The following is a 14,153-nucleotide window of genomic DNA, read 5'->3' on the forward strand; positions in this document are numbered from 1 at the left end:
ACTAACATTGCTATTCAAAATTTTATCATGATGTGCCCAAGGGGTGGGTGTTTTTTGTCTTGTTTTTAAAAGTCATTGTGCTGGACACTAAATAAACTCAACTTCAACTCTTTCGGTTCTGGGAATTATTTTTCTATTGTTTCTTTGTTAATTCACTCTCCATTTTGTTCTATCTCCTCTTTGAAAGTTCTGTTAGGTACATGCTTGACTTCCTAAAATTATACCTCTAATTTTCTTATCTTTTCTCTCCTATTTTATTCTACTTTCTGGGAGGTTTCCTTGAATATATATTCTAATCCACTCAGTGAAGTTTGTTTAATTTTGACGATTTCATTTAATTTCTTTGAGCTTTTTGTGTTAATTGTTCCTTTTTAAATAAAAATAACAGCATTCCATTATTGTTTCTTACTTTTCTGATAATACTAAATATAGTTTGGAAGTTTTCTTCTGCAGACATCTCCCATCTTAAAAAATAAAACAAAACTTTTTCGTTACTTCCCATTATAGCAGTTATACTTCTTTTTAGCTGTGTCCAATTTATCCCCTCCCATTCTCTCTTAAACTCACTCTGACCAGGCTTTCACCCCACCATTCCACTGAAACTGACCTTGTCACAGTCTCCAAGGACCTTCATGTTTCTTCATCCAAGGATCAGTTCTCAGTCCTCCTGTTACTTTATCTGCTAGCCACATGAATGACTCCCTTTTCCTTGAAGCATCTTCTCACCTGGTTCCTAGGACGTCGCTCATTCCTGGTTTTCCTCCTACCCCACTGACAAATCCTCTCTACTATTCTTTGCTCTTTGTGCCTCATCTCCCCAGCTTCTTAACATTGGTTTACCCCAGGGCTCGGTATTTTTACCTCTTCCCTTCTGAATCTGTACTATATCCTTGCTGTCCTCATTCTTCTTATAACTTTAAATACCATTCTTTATGGTACTGACTTTAAAATATATATTTTCCCCTAACTGTAGACTCTGTAATCCAACTGCCTTCCTGACATTTTCCTCGCATGTTTAACAGTCATCTCAAACTTACCGTTTCCAAAATAGAGTTCTTGATCTCTCCTCCTTGCTCCAAATTGTTATTCTTTCATTCTTCCCCACCTCAGCTTATTGACATGTCCATCTTTCAGGTTGCTAAGACCAAAAACCTTGAAGTCATCTTTGACTTCTTTTTTTCTCCTCACATTCAACCTGTCAGGAAATCATTCTTCCACTTTGAAATTATATCCATTCCTCTTCACCTCCACTATTAGCATCCTGTTCTGACCTGCCATCATTTCTTGCCTGGAATATTCCTCTAGTCTCTTACCGGTCTCTCTACCTCCACTCTTGTGCCCCCCAAATATGTCTTTTCTTTTAAATGTAGGTCACGTCGTATTATTTCTTGGTTCAAAAATACCTCAGTGGCTTGCCCATCACTCAGAATAAAAGTCCCATTCCTTTCAACAGACTAGTAGTCTGTCTATAATCTGATCTCTGTTATCTCTCTGAACACATCGACTACTTGCTTCCTAGCTATTCCTCAGACATTCAGACACACTTCAGCCTCATAGCCTTTGCACTAGCTAGTCTCTCTGCCTGGACTGCTTCCTTCCTCCCTCTGTCCCCAGATATCCCCATGATTTACTTCCTTATCTCCTTCAAGTCTTTGCTCAAATGTTGTCTCAATAAAGCCTTCCCTGGCCCAGTCTATCTAAATTTGCCTCTCTTTCCTCCACCCACTCACTAAGCCTCTCCACTGACTTATTTTTCTTCACAGTATATGGCAGACATCACTTTCTAACATCTATTTATTTATTTCATTTAATGTTTACTTCCACCTTTCTGCTAGAATGTAAGCTCTATGAGGGCAGAGACTTTTGTCTGTTTTGTTCATTACAGTTTCCCCAGCATCTAGAACACTGCCTGGCCCCCAGTATTCTGTATTCCCTGGGTTCCATTTTTATTTTTTTCTTCCCTTGTTTTTAATCTCTGTTTTCCATATTGGAGACATTCTTCAAATGTCTGGTGACCCTTGGTTATCTCTATGTGAGGCACCGACAAAGCTAACAGAAAGCTAGCTTTAATGTTCATGGGTAGAGTTTGCGGACTGGTGAGATTCAATATATGGTTAAGTGGTGAGCTGGCATATCTGTGGAGGTTGCATTATATTTTAGTATCCTTAATTTTTTTTCCTGTGGGGACATTCCATTTCTCCCGAGAAGAACCCTGTCTCCTGCTAGGAAATACAAACCTGCCTGACAGCAATCTTGTTTGAAAGAGGTGCCTGGTTGTACTTTTTCTATACATGCTTTATTTTAACTTCTCTGTTTGTGGCTCCTACCTTTCAACATTCCTGCTATCCCCAAATGAAAATAAGGTCCAGATCAAATTCTTTTAGGAATAAAAAATGGGGAAGTGGTAGGTAGTATATGAATAAAGAGGGTAGGAGTTACCTGGGCTGGGGAGGAGGCTATAGGGTCCAACTACACTTTTTATATTATTTTACCAACCCCCTTATTTTCAGCCTTGACAGTCACTCTTGAATTTTGTGGTTCCTCTAAAATCTCTTCCAATAAGTTGTTGTAATCTCTTATCTCTTCACATATCATTCCTGTTTGCTTTGACATTGTAGGTTTATGCCTTTCTATTTCTTTGCTGTCATCTTAAAGGGATTTGAGGAGGAAGTACATTTTAAAATGTGTGGTCAATCCACCATATTTAACAAGAAGATTTTGGTGACAGTTTTTTTGTTTAGCTAGGAGCAGAGCCATTATTTATCTTTGGAGGAAACTTTTCTTTTTCTTGGTGGGTGATACTTTAATGTGCTTTTATTATGCAAAATATAGCACAGATTATATTCTGAAATGGAAACTTTGTGGGAAAAAAAGCAAAATTTTTCTGCATAATCTATAAATTGTGTCTTAATTGTAGGTATAGAATCAGTAGTGGTTAGTACTTTATTGGCTGGGGATGTAGAAATTTTTTCCCTTCTTATAAAGCAAGAGAAGAATTAAGGGTAGGATATGACCAAGGACATTCTCTACATGGAGGGTTATGTAATTCCTTCAACATGTCAATAGTTTGGGTCCATTGATAAGGGGAGAGATGGCCCATGGGGGACCTCTATGGAGAAGACAATACTCATAGCTAAAATTCCTGTTTACATTTTCCTTCTCTGCATTGTAATTTCTTTCCATTATCCCCAAAGTTTCAGAAGCTTTGCAAACATCACAGCCTATCAAATGCTTTTGTTGGGGTTTCAGGGAAGGGGCTTGTGTCCAAGTCTAGATTAGGTTAGGGAAGGAGAAAGTGGCCTTTTCCTACAACTACCACTTACATTTTGAAATCTGCCTGGTAGTAACAGCAGCATTTCAAGACCACCATGATCCCAGAACTATAGGAGTTGGCCAGGAACAGAGCAAAGCAACTAGATTTTTTAGGTAATAATATAGATTTTTCCAACTGGGTAATTACAGCAGCTTTGTGATTATCTGTTTTGAGCCCCAGAGGAACTATGAAAGGGATCCCTAACTCCACAGGACTCTCTACCGAAGTCTCAGTTCCAACCTAGTTTACTCATCCGTTACACATACTCACCAGCGTTGCCTAGTTATCTGTGAACTTTCCTAACTTTGATATAAAACTTTAATCCTCTTTCATAATATGTTCTTGGAAGGTTTCTTGTAGATAATAATAAATAATCAAAAAAGAAGAATTTAAAAGTGGGAGTGGATCGTAGGGACCATTAGATCCAATAGCTTTTTTCACAGATGAGAAGACTGAGCTTCAGAGAGGAGCAATGACTTGCTCAGGAGCATATAATGAGCCATGACAGAGCTTGGAAATTAATGCAGTTCTCTCAGTCTTCAGTAAAACGCTTTTATTCCCTTGACCATACCATTCATATTGACATGACGTGGAGTAATTAATTCAGGACCCGTTTATTGAGCATCTATCAATTTAAACTTTTACTAGTTACATAGACAATAGGAATAGGTAGGGTGACTCACTAGTGAAATTGGTTTAGTCTCACTAATTTTAAAATGCTTTTCCATAGTAATTTCTCAGACTTATGCTACATGAGAATGTTTTATATCCTTTCAGGACTCCATATGGGATGATATCTAAACCAACATTATAGGAAGTTTATATATTTAGGAGTTTCATAACCTCCACCTGAGGAAGCTCTATTAGTTGCCTGAAACGAAGACTAGTCTTGTTAACCTCTTTCCTTGATATTTAAAATATGTTCCATCCTAAATATTTTGATAAAATTCACATTTTTAAGTTTAAAATGTGATCACAGTATTCAGAGCACAGGATTTTATAAGTCCCATAAAAGGTGTCTCCCCCTTCATTGGGAATCAAGGTTGGAAAATATAGCTGTCAGAAATGTTTGCTGGTAGAATACACTAAAGGATATACGATCTGTTGTCTAGTTCATGATGGGGCTGAGAACAGACATGTTCACTGCTGCAGGCAGGAGCGGACTGGAGTTGGAGAGACCTGGAATTCAACCTTCCTCTTGGGACTGGGTCAGGTATCAGGTAAGGGGCAGACGCAATATATAGTCCAGAGGGTTTGGATGACAACTGTGTTATAACTGATGTATTAATGGAGAAGCTTCTCTGAATATGGTCTTCCAAAAGGAGAAGGAAAGAATTTGTCGGTGCTCATTCTCGGGTCAGAGAAGAAAAGTTTATCTAATTACTTTACTTTGAAAAAAAGAAGCCTCTAAGTCCAATGCTCTTTATTCATGTTCTTTGTTCATCAAAATTCCTTTTGCTTGATTTGCTCTGGGGCAATTTTGTCCACCATGAGGAAGTCCTCTATGCAAATTCCTAAACAGGTTATCTTACCAAGCAATTCTCTTTTCCTAAATTAATAAGTTCACTTTTCTGTTTTATATATCCCTTGAGAAACTGTTAAGTATGAGTCCGTTCTCCAGAAAATAATCACTTAGGGTAAATGTGTAAAATCCAACTTCTAGACAAGCTAATTTAAGATGTAAGCCTAATGAGCTCACTGTTCTGCTCAGTGAAGCCCCTTTGAGAAGCTGAGCCCTGTATGCTAAGTGTAATAATAAATCAGACTGAGAAAGACAAATACTGTATGATATCACTTATACATAGAATCTAAAAAATACAACAAACTAGTGATATAACAAAAAAGAAGCAGACTCACAGATGTAGAGAACAAACTAGTGGTTACCAGTGGGGAGAGGGAAGAGGGTGGGGCAATATTGGGTAGGGGGGTAAAAGGTACAAACTATTAGGTATAAAATAAGCTATAAGGATATACTGTACAACATGGGGTCTATGGCACATATTTTATAATTGTAACTGGTGTATAACCTTTAAAAATTGTGAATCACTATATTGTACACCTATAACATATAATATTGTACAGCAACTATACTTCAATTTTTTTAAAAAGAAAGAAAGAAAAAAAAAAAAGCAGCCATGCCTTACAGTATGCATCCCAACCGTTCTGTTTCTGGTCCATCTCCTCAAACACTGGATCTCACCTGCCCTTCTTGTCTCGTTGTTTTCTCATACTTCTGTCAGCCACTGAGCTGAGGTCTCATTCTCATTTCATAGCTTTGGTACAATTGTGCAAGGTCACAAATCTGACATTTCCTGATGCTCTGACAATGCATCCATGGTCTACAGTAGTAACATTCCTCCCAAAAAGTTCAGGTTCTGACACGCCTTCACAGAACATTGACCCTAGATTCTGTCCTTATCGTCTGATTAGCTTTTCCCAGGTTTCTCCTGAGGCCATGGTGCTGCTCGCATCCTTGACAGATAGCATTGATCATCTTTAACGGTAAAGAGCACAGATTCTGTGCCAGTCTGCCTTTGAATCCTAGCTCTACCTCTTGCTCATTGTAACTTGACCTTGGGCAAGTTACTTAAACCTCTGTGCCTTGGTTTCCTCATTTGTGAAATGGGGATAGTAACAGTACCCACTGATGGGGCTGTTGGCACTGAATGAGTTAGTATATTTACCACGTCTGGTACATAAGGGTGCCACGTGTGATAGCTGCTGTTACTGGGACATACAGTTATAGGTCCCTCCTCTGAGGAAGTGAGCTCAGGGTTTACTAAATGCTTGAATGGGAAGGAGGCAAAAAGGATACAAGGAGCAAAAAAATAGGTCTGTATTTCAAAATACTGCATTTTACCAGAGGCAATTATCAAATCAGCCAAATAATCCCATACCTTTGCTTTTGAAGTTTAACAGCAGCAGCTTGAATTCATTATTGTGAATGTGTAATTTCCACTTATCCCATGTGTGTAAACCACTTCAACCTAGTTGACTTTTTCTTTCCAGTAAATCATCAGGATTACCTTTTCCTTAATAAACTTGAAAATTTCTGAGTGAATGATGAGAAAATGCTTAATGGGAAGGCCAAACACCAGCAATACTTTAGTCCAGAAAACAACAAAGAACAGAGAGAAAAACAACTTTTTACTGGAATCTGAGTTAATAAATAGGGATCACAGAACAAACAGCAAACAACAGCGTGAGTTACATCAGAATGAAAAAAGAAATGATGAACCTGGGTTTCCAGTCTGAAACTATTGTGCAATATGATTAATGGCGCTAACATCTTACACATTAGAAAATCCTCTACAGTTTAAAACAAAAGGAACAGCTCGATCAGAGGATAATTGATGCTTACAGATAAATTTCACAATTTTGCACCTCAGGGAATATTTTTGCTTTTCTTAAAGATCAAAGAAATTGACTGTTTCATCTTGACAATTATTAACTTACCACATTTTTAGAACTAAGAAAAATTTGGCTTCTCTCCATATTGTAGTTGAAATGAAATTTTAATCCGTATCTTTTTTTTTTTTTTTTTTTTTTTGCGGTACGCGGGGCTCTCACTGTTGTGGCCTCTCCTGTTGCGGAGCACAGGCTCCGGACGCGCAGGCTCAGTGGCCATGGCTCACGGGCCCAGCCGCTCCGCGGCATGTGGGACCTTCCCGGACCGGGGCACGAACCCGTGTACCCTACATCGGCAGGCAGACTCTCAACCACTGCACCACCAGGGAAGCCCTAATCCGTATCTTTATAGGTAAAATTTTATTATCGTTAGTACCAGAAAACAAAGCTTCAACCAAACTTTGGTTTTGCTTAATCTTCAAGTGAACATTATTGAAGTTAGTCAAAATTCAAAAATTCTGTGGATGAGCACAATAGTAAGAGGTTAAAAAATCAGAGATATGTTTTTATAAAGATATATTATTGGATTTTTAGTAAAAATTCATGCAAATAGGAGAAAAAAAAGAAAAATATCAGAGTACTGGGATTTGTCCTTGAATTCACTCTTTTAGTTTTCCTTCCAGTTAAACTGATTTCCTCATCTATGTGTTTCTGGACTAAAGCCAGAATCAACACTGTCCCTATTTCTAATCAAATAACAGAGAAGCAATTACAAAGTCTGAATGCAGTTGGAGGAGCCTGGGAGACAGAGTGGCTGGACCTCGCCTAAGCCGTGTCTCTGACTCATTTGTGACTTCAGGCAAGGTATTTAACCTCTCTGCACATTTGACATAATTGTAGTATGCTAGTTGATTTCCTAGGTATGATATTAAGCATAACTCAAGAAACAACTGTTGGCCCTTGAGAAAGGTCAGGTTGATTAGAGAGACGGCTGCTTCTGCCACTTGGAAAAGAGATTTAGAATTACATCTCCTTTCCATTCCTGGTACATTTTGAATGAATTGGATGAGAATTTGATGTAAATAAAAAGATTTGCAGTTTTAATATACAAAATGGAAAATAAAATGGCTGATGTTATAATTTCCTCTTCAGAAGTAAAAACTTCAGAAATGTTCTTTATTTCTTTCTTTTGGGAATCAAACTTATTTGGCTTTTTAAAGCTTTCATTGAGTATAAATTCTTGAGATAAGTAACAAAGATACTGTTATATTCCAATACCAGAAAAAGGGAAAAAATTAGAAGAAAATAACCCAAAAGGAGTCTCTAAGTCTGTTTATGGGTAATTTTAACTGTCTTCCATTAATATGAGACACATTAATATGTCTTACATGTTACCATTTGTGAATGCTAACTTATTAAATATGCTTCCTTCAGTAACTTTTTCTTCTTTTTAATTTCTTTTATCTGTATCCTTTCATAATAGCTCACTTAAAACAACCATTTTTGAATTACCATTACATGCTAGTAATGAACTTGTGTTTGGTAATTGTGTTTTTAAAAGTTAACATGTCAGCTGTAGAACATTTTAGTCCCAAACTTAAATTTTTTGTGTTTAAATTTAATTTACTATAATCAATTAAAACTCAAAGATTTTATTGGGAAAAAAATGGACTTACACTTAGAACAATTTATATCAAATGATACAGTACATCAAAGAATAGCCATTTGAAAACTGTTTTAATTTTATAATAATTAAAATTTTGAGATAGACCAAAGCAAAAACATTGTAAAATAAATACAACTAGTTGTATAGTGAGGAGCGAAGTAATCTGATATAACTTCACCACAATCCAGGTTTGCAGTCTAATGATGGTTTACTATGATGAATGATGGAGATCAGAATTTCAAAGCAAGTTTCTTATACCTAAACATTTCTTCAATATTATAGTAGATGGCTGGAATTACTAGTGGAGGCACTGGGGAATTTTAAAAGACTTAAGATATTCTCAGGAATTATTTTAAAGATGATTGAGTTAATATAATGACTTTTAAATATATATAATAACATTTTGAAATGCCTTATTGTTTAAGGATCTGCCAGACTAGGGGCTGCCTCCTTTCTCTGGGAAAGATCAGATTTGATTATTTTAATGGCAATGAATTGGGAATTCAATGGCAACAGAAACCTGCCAAAGCTTTTTCACTGCCCCTTTATTTTCTTTCTTTTTTTTAAAATATATTTATTTATCTATTTATTTATTTTTGGCTGCATTGGGTCTTCATTGCTGCGCGCGGGCTTTTCTCTAGTTGTGGTGAATGGGGGCTCTTCTTCGTTGTGGTGTACAGGCCTCTCATTGCGGTGGCTTCTGTCATTGCAGAGCATGGGCTGTAGGCACACGGCCTTCAGTAGTTGTGGCATGCGGGCTCAGTAGTTGTGGCATACGGGCTTAGTTGCTCCGCGGCATGTGGGCTTAGTTGCTCCGCAGCATGTGGGATCTTCCAGGACCGGGGCTCGAACCCGTGTCTGCTGCATTGGCAGGCAGATTCTTAACCATTGCACCACCAGGGAAGTTCCTGCCCCTTTATTTTCTACCAAATATAATGCATTACAATCTGTATATAATATAATTTCCCAGCATCTCCCAGAGCACTTTTTCTGTTTTTGTTTTTTTGGCTGCGTTGGGTCTTCATTGGTGCGCGGGCTTTCTCTAGTTGTGGGGAGCAGGAGCTACTCTTCATTGTGGTGCACGGACTTCTCATTGCAGTGGCTTCTGTTGTTGCAGAGCATGGGCTCTAGGCACACGGGCTTCAGTAGTTGTGGCAGGTGGACTCAGTAGTTGTGGCTCGCGGTCTCTAGATCACAGGCTCGATAGTTGTGGCACATGGGCTTTGTTGCTCCACGGCATGTGGGATCTTCCCAGACCAGTGCTCAAACCTGTGTCCCCTACATTGGCAGGCAGATTCTTAACCACTGCTCTACCAGGGAAGCCCTCCCAGAGCACTTTTAACACACACTTTCACTTATGCAAGAGCCAGATTCAGATATAGATATAAGAACATAATTTTTTATTGAAGTATAATTTGTAATGTTGTGTTAGTTGCAAGTGTATAGCAAAGTGATTCAGTTATATATATAGATATATATAAAACAAGGACCTACCTATACAGTAGGTCCTTTTTGTTTATCTATTTTATATATAATAGTGTGTATATGTTAATCCCAAGCTCCTAATTTGTCCCCACCCCTCTCCCCTTTGGTAACCATAAGTTTGTTTTCTATGTCTGTGGGTCTGTTTCTGTTTTGTAAATACGTTCATTTTATCATTTTTCTTAAATTCCACAAATAAGTGTCAGTTGCTTCATTTGTAAATATTTTCTCCCATTCTGAGGGTTGTCTTTTCGTCTTGTTTATGGTTTCCTTTGCTTAAAAGCAAAAGCTTTTAAGTTTAATTAGGTCCCATTTGTTTAATTTTGTTTTTATTTTCATTACTCTAGGAGGGTCTATTTTATTTCTTTAGGCAGATGATATGCCCTCTCTGAGCCTTGCTTCCTCAGATATTGGCAGTGTTCAACTGGATGATCTCACTTCCTTTAATTATATTTTGATTGTGTGTTCTAACCTCATGGGATAATGCTTTCTACTTCAAAAATCTCTTTTATGTGTTTTAAAAAAACAGCTATTTTCTGTCTTTATTTTCTTTTGCTTGCTTATAATAAAACAATTATCTTGCTTCTTATTTTCTGTAACATTAAAAAACTTTATATGTTTATGACTGTGTAGTTGATTACATGTTAAGAAACCTCCGTTATGTGGAGGGTTTTTTTGTTTTGTTTTGTTTTACTTTTTGCTATTTGAACTTCATGGTAAATTTTAAAATTAAATAATAAATGACCTTAAAGATACAAATGAGATTTTCTTTTAAATAGGAGCATACCTGTTGTAATTTTGCTCAAGAAATATATTTATTACCAACTGAAAAATGAGTCAAACTAATTATTTATTATGAGATAGCTATGATAATGGCTTTAGCCCATTAAGAGCCAAATTTTAAATATTTTAGGTATTAAGTTTTCAGTTATTTTTTTTTCCTTTGGAGATTTTATAAATCCAAATATCTCTTTTAAAAGTAACTCTTTTTAAGCTATCACACACTGCAATGTCATATTTGCAAATCAATAAAAACCTTATGAAAGGCATAGTTTGTTAAGTATTTCTAGTTGTTACTGGGAGTGGGGAGATGATGGAGGGAATCTGACAGGGACATCTAATAAATTCAGCAGACCAACTGAATTCGGTCTCTAGTAAACAACTATAAAATTGCAATAACAGATACTGGGAAGTTCTAAAATTGTAACTTAGGTTCACAATTTTTCTTCTCATCCATTCAACAAATATTTTGTTGGGTACCTGTACTGGGTTAAATTGTGTCTTCTAAAGTGATATGTTCAATTCTAAATCCTGTTACTTGTGAGTGTAACCTTATTTGGAAATAGGGTCTTTGGAGATGTAATCAAATTACAATAGGTCATATTGGAACCTTAATCCAATGGCTGGGGTCCTTGTATTAAGAGAGAAATTTGGACACAGAGACATACAAAGGGAAGACAGCCATGTGAAGATGGAGTCAGAGAGTAGAGTTATGTTGACACAGGCCAAGGAATGCCAAAGATTGCTGGCAACCACCAGAAGCTAGAAGAGGCAGGGAAGGATTGATTCTTTCTTAGAGCTTCTTGAAGGGTGCATAGGCATGCTGGCTTGACTTCATATTTCTATCCTCCAAAATGTGAGACAATAAACTTCTGTTATTTTAAGCCACCCAGTATGTGGTAATATGTTGTTATTTTAAAATAATTTTAGATAAAACACTTAAAATCATGTCAGGGAATCACTGTCTGAAAATCCTCTACATATGTAAATTAAATCATGGAGTTTTAAAATTTGATATTTAAAAATGTGTATCAAAGTGTACATAGTTAAAGAAAGTCAAATAATACAGAGAGGCTTATGATGAAAATCAGCTGTCCCTGGGCTCATTCCTTCTACTCCATCCCCCTTCTCTGGAATCTAACAGTTTTTTTGTTGTTGGGTTTTTTTCCTGTTTTTCTGAAGTGTAGTTGATTTACAATATTGTGTTAGTTTCAAGTTAATATTTCATTGTGCGTATATATGTCATTCTGTTCATCTAGTCATCTGTCAATACACCTTTGGGTTGTTTCTACCTTTTGGCTATTGCGAATAATGCTGCTGTAAACATTGGTGTACAACTATCTGTTCAAGTCCCTGCTTTCTGTTATATGTGCATTTTCACAGTATGGAGGTTTGTTCCTTTTTCTTTTTAAAAGTAACCTTTTTAAATCACAATTTTACATAGTATTGAAAAACATGTTAACTGAGAGAATTAGCGATAGTATTAAAGTCAAAGGGTACTTGCCTTTTCTATTTTGAAAAAGGATAGATAATTCAGAAGCTGGTCAATATAGCAGAAAACATGGAAGATATTTATGATTCAAGTAGAAAAGTACTACATATAATTCATAAACAAGATAAATAGCTTTTTCTTCTTTATGATCTTTAGAGAGCACTAGTTACCATCTCAGCTCTTCTTAGGAACAAGATCAGTGATAAGTTTACAGTGAAATACTACTCAAAATCACTGACATTTAGTACAGACAACAGTAGATACATTGACAACATATACATATTTTTTCCAGTGGGATTTATGGAATACAGACATTGAAACTAATTGGATTCTTTCTTTTTTGTTTTTCCTCATATTTTTTTTCTATCTTTCATTCTGATGGAGGAAAGGAGGCACATTTTTCAGAGATTTGTTGTATTTTATTAGGCCTTAATTGCATATAATTATGTGTAAATGAACAAGATTAGACCACTGGTATAGCTAAATCTAAAGAAAATAAGTCTTACTATAGCAGTGTTTGACTGCTATGCCTAACAGGAAAGGTGGAAATGTCTTCATTCCATATATACCTAAATTGTCATAATTGTAGTGAGAATTTATTCTTCAGCAAGCTCTTTCTTTACAAATAGAGTCTTGACAGATGGACCAATGATAATGGCAGGTCCTTCCAAGAACTCCCAGACAAAAGAAACATGAAACTACCCCCAGGATCAGGATGAAAATGTATTTGTTTATAACATCAGATGTCTTGGATTAGGGTTTTTATTTCAACCTGAAATTTTGCGAATTTTGTAGGTATGAACTCAACATAAGCAAATGCAAAGTTTAGGAGATTACTGCATTGCAAATGGGCTCTGACTTTATCTTTCATATAAAAAAAAGCTACCTAGATGAGTTTTTAATAGAATTCCAAGATTATTTTATCAATTAGAAGATACTGATAGCAAGCCTATTCATCTTCCTTCTCAATTTGCTCATACTTCTGTTTGCTTGCATTTTTCTTGTCATGCCACTTCTATCCCCTCTAAAAGCCCACAGAGCAGGGGTGGGGGGTCTGTATTTTACATTGGAAAACATTTTAAATGCCATAATTAACTTAATTTTCTCTACATGTTAATATAAGCTAATACTTTTAATATAATTAAATATATTTAAAATAAGCTATATGTATAAGCATCTAGTATACATAGCACCTGGCATAAAGCAGGTACACAATACATGCTTGAATTTAAAGAAAACTAGCTACTAGGATAACAGAGTAAAATATCCATTTTCCTAAACTGTTGCTACAAACTTTATCATATGCATGTATAAAAGGATGACTTACTGAAAAAAAATGGGTCTATATATGCTTTTTGGAACTTTTCTGTAATGAACAATTGTATGTCTTCTTGTGTTTTATCTAATTTCTTTGTCCATTTAGCTGTGTAATCTACTCAGCACTTCACTTCCTTCTGTGTATTTTGGTTATTTTATTTACAATGTTGGATATTTTTAACTTTATTTTTTTATTAGTTATCTATCATATACATATTAGTGTATACATGTCAATCCCAATCTCCCAATTCATCACACCATCACCACCCCCCGCCTCCCTGCCCCACTTTCCCGCCCTTGGTGTCCATACGTTTGTTCTCTACATCTGTGTTCTCTACATCTGTGTCTTTATTTTGGCCCTACAAACCAGTTCATGTATACCATTTTTCTAGATTCTACGTACATGCGTTAATATATGACATTTGTTTTTCTCTTTCTGACTTACTTCACTCTGTAAGACAGTCTCTAGTTTCATCCATGTCTCTACAAATGACCCAATTTTGTTCATTTTTATGGCTAAGTAATATTCCATTATATATACATACCACATCTTCTTTATCCATTCGTCTGTCGATGGGCATTTAGGTTTCTTCCATGACCTGGCTATTGTAAATAGTGCTGCAATGAACATTGGGGTGCATGTGTCTTTTTGAATTATGGTTTTCTCTGGGTATATGCTACAATGTTGGATAAAAGTGTTAAATGATAACAAGTAAATTATATACTTTCATGGTAAATTAATTGCTATCATATGG

At 36.1% G+C, this 14,153-nt stretch overlaps 1 protein-coding gene across 2 annotated transcripts in view; it reads left to right on the forward strand.

Moving 5' to 3' along the window:
• Positions 1-14,153, forward strand: part of FGL1 (fibrinogen like 1) — a 57,353-nt gene that overhangs the window by 16,781 nt on the left and 26,419 nt on the right. Inside the window, exon 1 of one of the 2 annotated variants that reach the window (XM_032618137.1) lies at positions 7,422-7,525. The exons of the other annotated variant lie outside the window; for it this stretch is intronic. The gene's annotated coding sequence lies outside the window, so the exon portion shown is untranslated. Of the gene's footprint in view, positions 1-7,421; positions 7,526-14,153 lie in introns of those variants that run through there. 2 annotated transcript variants of the gene reach the window in all.

This window comes from Phocoena sinus, chromosome 21 (genome assembly GCF_008692025.1).
Source record: "Phocoena sinus isolate mPhoSin1 chromosome 21, mPhoSin1.pri, whole genome shotgun sequence".
Lineage (NCBI taxonomy): Eukaryota > Metazoa > Chordata > Mammalia > Artiodactyla > Phocoenidae > Phocoena > Phocoena sinus.